Genomic DNA, 6,000 nt, shown 5'->3' on the forward strand with positions numbered 1-6,000 from the left:
TCTTCCTTTCGGGGAAGATATCAGCAACCTGCCTCTTCCCATCCCTATAGATCTTTTAGGGGGAGGGGTAGGGTCCGCACCAGGGGAGCCTCTCAGCAGCACTCTGCCTCTTCCTCATCCTCTGGCGGGGTGCAGCAGGGGAAGCAGCCTTAGGCTTCCACCATTTCCCACTCACTCCTCTCCTGTAGGGGGAAGATTACAGCATTTTCTCACCAAATGGGAGACTGTTACGTCGGACACTTGGGTTCTCAGTGTTGTGGGAAAAGGCTACACCCTTCCCTTTCGGGAGTTTCCGCCCCTCATCCCGCCCCGCCCTTCGTATTGTTCACAAGAACACCTCCTGTTGCTAGAACAGGAGGTAGAAGTCCTCCTTTTAAAGGGCGCGGTGGAGTTGGTCCCGGAGCAGGAAAGGGGTCAAGGAGTTTACTCAAGGTATTTCCTGATTCCCAAGAAGGATGGTCGTTTGAGACCAATTCTGGACCTGAGGATCTTGAATTGGTTCCTCAAGCAGGAAAAGTTCAAGATGCTGACCCTAGCACAGGTGCTTTTGGCGTTGAACATGGAAGACTGGATGGTGTCTGTCGACTTGCAGGATGCTTACTTTCATATCCCGATACTCAAGTCACACAGGAAGTATCTCCGGTTTGTGGTGGGATCGCAACACTACCAGTTTGCGGTCCTTCCGTTTGGTCTTACTTCAGCACCTCGAGTCTTCACGAAGGTGATGTCGGTGGTTGCGGCAGAGCTCAGAAGGAAGGGGATAGCAGTATTCCCTTACTTGGACGATTGGTTGATCAAAGCCAAGTCCCCGGAGCTTGTGTTGCGTCATCTGCAGTCAACAACCCAGTTGTTGTTCGACCTGGGCTTTTCGGTGAACGAGCCCAAATCTCACCTGGAGCCCTCTCAGCGCCTCCTGTTCATAGGGTCAGTACTGGATACGACATTGGGTCGGGCCTTTCCTCCGCCTCAGCGGATTCAAGATATTCAGGATTTGGTTCCAATGTTTCGAAATGGAGCGGTAGTTCCAGTCCTCAAGGTCCTTCGTCTGCTCGGTCTTTTTGCCTCCTGCATTCTGTTGGTCACGCATGCTCGCTGGCACATGAGGGCTCTTCAGTGGTGCCTCCGAAGGCAGTGGTCTCAACACAGAGGGGATCTAGAGGGTACTGTCAAGATCTCCAGAGATGCTGCTGTGGATTTGAAGTGGTGGATTGCAAGCAACAATCTTTCACAAGGAAAACCGTTCCAGCAGTCGCCACCAGTGGCCACAGTCATAACGGATGCTTCCACTCTAGGGTGGGGAGCTCATCTGGGGGATCTGGAGATCAAAGGTCTTTGGTCTCCAGAGGAACAGATTTTTCACATCAATCTGTTAGAGTTACGGGCTGTACGTCTGGCTCTCAAGGCCTTCCTCCCTTCCCTTCGTGGTCAGTCGGTACAGGTCCTAACGGACAATACTACCACGATGTGGTACATAAACAAGCAGGGAGGAGTGGGGTCGTACCTTCTCTGCAGAGAAGCTCTTCGACTATGGTCCTGGGCAAAGGACCATCGGATTTGCTTGATAGCAAACCATCTGGCCGGAGTCTTGAACGTGCGTGCGGACAGTCTCAGTCGCCACTTCTCGGCAGACCACGAGTGGCGTCTCCATCCAGATCAAGTCCGTTTAATCTTCCAGAAGTGGGGGTTTCCTCGGGTAGATCTGTTTGCCACTCGAGAGAACGCGCATTGTCCGTTGTTCTGCAGCCTTCAGTATCCGATGCAGGAAGCGTTGGGGGACGCGTTTCAAATGACCTGGTGCGGCCAGTTGCTTTACGCGTTTCCTCCCATACCCTTGATTCCTCGAGTATTGAGGAAGATTCACCAAGACCGGGCTCTAGTAATCGTAATAGCTCCGGATTGGCCAAGGAGGGTGTGGTACTCCGACCTTCTCCAACTCTCAACGTGCCCGCCGCTCCGTCTCCCTTTCAGGGCAGACCTCCTCTCGCAGTCGCAGGGGCAGGTTCTACACCCCAACCTCCAGAGTCTGCACCTACATGCCTGGAGATTGAACGGGGCAACCTGAGTTCCTTCTCTCTCCCGCCTGAGGTAGTGGATGTTATATTAGCGGCCAGGCGACACTCCACTAAATCTATCTACGCTAATAGGTGGTCTAAATTTGTTGCGTGGTGTGGAGAGAGGCAGATTGATCCTTTACAAGCTCATCTATCGGACGTTTTGTCTTTTGCTCTATCTCTGGCGCAGAAAGGTTGTGCAGTGGCTACCATTAAAGGTTATTTATCGGCCTTGTCAGCCTTCATATGTCTTCCAGACCAACCATCTTTATTTAAATCCCCTATTGTTATCAGATTCTTGAAAGGTCTTCTAAATCAATATCCTCCAAAGCCATTCGTTATGCCGCAATGGGATTTGTCCTTAGTCCTGACTTTCCTTATGGGGTCCCCTTTTGAACCTATGCATTCTTGCCCCTTGAGGTATTTGTTTTTAAAAACAGTCTTCCTGATAGCTATAACATCAGCGAGGAGAGTGAGTGAGTTGCAGGCCTTATCAGTAAAACCCCCTTATACAACTTTTTATGGGGATAAGGTGGTGTTGAGGACCAAGGCTGCTTTCCTCCCGAAGGTTGTTTCACCCTTCCATTTGGCTCAGGCAATTACTTTGTCCACGTTCTATCCTCCGCCTCATCCTTCCAAAGAGGAAGAAAGACTGCACCGTCTGGATCCAAAGAGAGCGTTGAGCTTCTTTATCGATAGAACAAAGGATTTCAGGCTGGAGGATCAGCTGTTTATTGGATACGTGGGCAAGAGGAGAGGAAAGGCAGTCCACAAGAGAACACTATCCAGGTGGGTTGTTCTTTGCATTAAAATATGTTACTCTTTGGCAAAGAAGGATCCTCCTGAGGGCATTAGAGCTCATTCCACCAGAGCTAAGTCGGCCACTTCGGCCTTAGCCAGAGGTGTTCCTGTGGTCGACATCTGCAAGGCCGCAACTTGGTCGTCCCTTCACACTTTTGCAAAACATTACTGTTTAGATTCTGAGGTTAGAAGGGACGGCCATTTTGCACGGTCAGTGCTGCAGGATTTCTTGGTTTGACCATTTAGGCACCCACCGCCGGGCGTGGTACTGCTTTGGGACTCTATTCATGAGGTGAGGAATCCACAGGTAGTTGTATCCATCAGAAGAACGAGTTACTTACCTTCGGTAATGACTTTTCTGGTGGATACATTAGCTACCTGTGGATTCCTCACGGTCCCACCCGCCTCCCCGTTGCCTTTATGGTCTTGCCAAGTAATCCTTGAGTGCGCTCCTCTTGATCTTTGAGGGTGCAATAGATGTATATATATAATATATTTATATATATATAGGTATAGGTGTATATATCTTTATGTATATACTTGGTGTGTGTATATATTTTAAAAGAAAGAGTTTTATATATATATATATATATATGTACATAAAAAAAAAAAAAAAAAAAAAAAAGATTTACAGTTATTCATACAATGTGGTGTATTTTTACAATATAATGGATGTTGCTTTGTTCTTTCATTGCATTGCCTGGTTGTTCTCATGCACGTAAAAAATGATTGGTACTGACGTCCGCACGTCGTCGAGGACCTCTTATTGCCTGTATGACGTCAGACGGCGTCGCGTGCGAGACAGTGACGTCCTCGTCGACGTGCAGAGACTAGTAAGAAGATTTCCGTCGAAGGCTGGCGCCATGGGAGTATTCATGAGGTGAGGAATCCACAGGTAGCTAATGTATCCACCAGAAAAGTCGTTACCGAAGGTAAGTAACTCGTTCATCACCTCAAACTGGTCAAAAGGAGGACCAGCCTAACAAAGCTTTAAAAAAGACCACACATGGGTCTTACAAAGCTCACAGCCCTTTAAGTTCTCCTCACAGGAGGTCTGCATCCTCCCACAGAGAAAGAAGAGAGTGATTTGCCTCATCAGAACATAGTAAAAAAAATCTTCTGAGCCTCCTGCACCACCTCCAACAACTAAACATTCTTTCAAGAAGCCATCTGTTAAACCGTTGATGGCATCGTCGACGAAATTGCCAATGACTGCAGTGATGAAAAGCATGTGCACGGCATCGTCGACAACCTCTACAACAACGACAGTCTCTACAGCATGCAGTACGTCCAATGTGCACACCACCACGACACAGTTGACGACTGCTCCCTCTGTCAGGTTGTCGATGCTGACCATATCCGTCTGCTCATCTCCGTCGACGAAGCCGACTACAAGACTATCGTTGACAGTTACATCTTTACTGCTGACGACTGCTCCGTTGACGAGACTCACATAGTGGTTACTGCCAGCACCGGCGATGACTACAGCATCGCTGATACCGTCGACAGTGGATATTGTACAAAAACCTTCAAAATTGAAACTCCTAACACCGTCGCACACTTCTCCTCCTATGGTGTCACCTTTAATTCTTGCTCATCTTTTTGAGGACGATGACTCAGATGCGGAAGGGCCATTTGGAGCTGCCCATACTCCTTCTGAGCTACATGTGAAGTGTCAGGATGTGGACAAAGACAACCTATATGACCCTCAATCATTTTATACTTCTGACAATCACTATTCGTACCAGGAACAGGGGTTCCCTATGCCTTGTTCCTTTATTTCAGACCACCAATTAATGCTGGCGGACTATAGGAAAAGATTTCCACCAGTCGAATCTGCAGACCAGCAGGCATTTATACCTTCACCGGCGCCACCTCCTCCCACACCTGTTAGACTGCGGGTATTGCCATTGGATGTGCCCCCACATACACCTCTTTCTGTTCCACCACAAGACCCTTTAACATCCGACGATGACAGGGAAGAGAGTGAGTTACTAAATCCTATTGCAGAGTGAGATGACTATCAAATACCTTCACCATCTTCCCCTTCCCCAGTCGACTCTCCACCGGGTGACATTGGTCAATTCCACAGTTTGTTGGAGCTGGCAGCAGAGTGATTTGCACCACCTACGTCTACAAAGCAGATGGACTGCTTTCTCTATGACTTTAAGGAGCCTGTTGAAAAAAGTGTAAAATCGATGCCCATAGTGGACTACATATGGACTGAGGGTCTGAAGAAAAAGAAAAATCCCACCACTGTTACCGCGGTACTACCCCGCTTGGCTGAGAAATATAAAGCGCCAGACGACGCCCCAGCGGGCCTGACTGGACACCCCAAGCCAGAATCGGCTATCACTTAGGAAGCACAGCGCAGATCGAGAAACCCTTCAGCTCCAATCTCTGCTCCACCTGATAAAGAAAGGTTTGATAATATAGGAAAAGGTTTCTCCTTGATGTCCTTGCTTTCAATAAGGATGTCAAACTCATTAGCTGTAATAGGCAGATATGACAGGCAGCTATGGGCAGACACTGCTCCTTATATTGACCAACTTCCAGCGGATTCAAAAGCAGAACCAACCAAGATACTACAGGAAGGGGAAAAGGCTTCTGCTGAAATCATTGACAGTGCAATGGATATTCCTACCACGGCCTTTCGTCAACTGGCAGGTGTAGCTGTTTTAAGAAGACAGGGCTGGCTTTGTGCAACTTCTTTTAGACCAGAAGTGCAGAACAAAATTCGCGATTTACCTTTCCATGGAGAAGCCCTGTTTGGCAAACATATTGATGATGCCCTGCAGGCTATCAAAACTGATATGGACACAGAAAAGTCCCTTGGAACCTTGCAATTCAAAAGACAGCTTTTTCAGGGTGCCAGAGGAAGGGGCTATCCATCCTACAGAGGGGGTAGTAACAATCTAAATATCCCTCTTCAATCTCCAATTACCAATACTTTCGGCTCCAATATCAACAGAGGCAGCATCCTCAGGCAGCATATGTTAGAACCACACAGAGAGCAAGAGCGGGCGACAAATGAGGAGCAGGACACAGGCAATAACTTCACTTCTGATGGATACAACTACCTGTGGATTCCTCACGTATTGAATACTCCCATTGCGCCAGCATTCGACGGAAATCTTCCAAGCTTCTG

This window comes from Pleurodeles waltl, chromosome 12 (genome assembly GCF_031143425.1).
Source record: "Pleurodeles waltl isolate 20211129_DDA chromosome 12, aPleWal1.hap1.20221129, whole genome shotgun sequence".
In the NCBI taxonomy this organism is placed as follows: Eukaryota; Metazoa; Chordata; class Amphibia; order Caudata; family Salamandridae; genus Pleurodeles; species Pleurodeles waltl.